Below are 1,537 nucleotides of genomic sequence, written 5' to 3' on the forward strand. Positions count from 1 at the left end.
AAGGTCGATTTTTCGATTGACTAGCATTATTGTAACCACGTCACAGACCCTTTATACGATATGGGTGTGTGTTAAAAGAGGAGGTTATAGTCAGGATGAATCAAAGCGGAACCATCAAGGGTATGGTAATATTATGAGCACAATAAATACAAATAACTGCAGTACACGCTTCTCCATATGCATAATATACAGAAATATAGATCCGCCATTACCGAAACGTTTGTTTTATTTCCTAGAATTTCTCAAAAAGCCACGAAGCACATATCGTCTAGACTCGGGTAGTTCATATAACAAGGTACGTGGTTTTGTTTTAAAATAATTTTGCATATTACCATAATTAATATTTACTAGAATATAGCTTAGTGATATTGTACATATTCTAAAAATTGGTATTATGTCTAATAATAATTGAAAAGAGTAACGGGGCTAGGGCCTACTGTACTATGCGGCAGACGTACCGTACCTGAACATTTATTGAAACGCATAGTATGTAGACACGAATTGGACAAGTTCGCTTCTATTTTGTTACGCGAATTATGAGTCAGTGCACGATAGTTATAAACCTTGAATTTATGGTGTGTAAGTTTGATGTACCGTATACACTTCCTATACAAAAACAAGTGAGACTCGATTCGCTCCACCAGCCCCCCCCCCCCATCGTTGGGGCCTTTAGCCCCTCCGTTGGGCGAGTCCTGGGGCCATCACTGGTTGCTATCCATCAGCACTGAATTCTATGAGACAATTGCTCGTGCATAACAGTACTAAAAATAATATGCGAATAGGCCCTATTATAAATGTGCTGTAGACGGGCCATCCCGAATTCTGTGAGACTCCCGTATATCATAACAATATATTTACCCTTCCAAGAAAATGTAATATAGTTTATAAACAGGTAAAGGTCTATTCATATAGAGCATAATTACACTTAACAAGATTGTTATATTCATTATTAATGTTGTGTAAGGGGCAAGTGTTATGTTTAGCACGTGATTTTCAATATATATCATAAGCACAAAATATGCATTTACACAGACATATAAATGTTATTTGGCTTATAAATGTACAATGGTTTGTATGTACATGGGACTAATGGCTAATGCTCCACCTGAATTACGAGGTTTGGAGAAGGGAGTTTATTTATTGTTAAAAGACTGATTCGCATAAACTCAATGCATAATAGTCAGGAATCCAAGCGGGACCATCAAGGGTATGTCAATATGAACACAATGAAATGAAAATAGCTGCTAGCACACCCTTCTTTATACATGATAAATTACTGCTATCAGGAAATAGATCCGCCATTGTTGGAAACGTTTGTTCTGTTTTCTAAAACTTTCCAAAACACCACGTTAATATCAACACAATAAATAGGCCTACAAATAACTGCAAGCGCACTTTTCTCTATTCATATGCAGAAGTAGGTCCGACACTACCGGTATTGAAACACGACACGCCATTGTAACGTTCTCGATTGTTTTTTTAGGAATACTGTATAGGTATATCAGCAACGTTGCAATGTTACCGACTTATAAGGCGC

The sequence above is a fragment of the Anneissia japonica genome, unplaced genomic scaffold (genome assembly GCF_011630105.1).
Source record: "Anneissia japonica isolate Jap-2015-1 unplaced genomic scaffold, ASM1163010v1 scaffold935_len144941_cov109, whole genome shotgun sequence".
Classification (NCBI taxonomy): Eukaryota; Metazoa; Echinodermata; class Crinoidea; order Comatulida; family Comatulidae; genus Anneissia; species Anneissia japonica.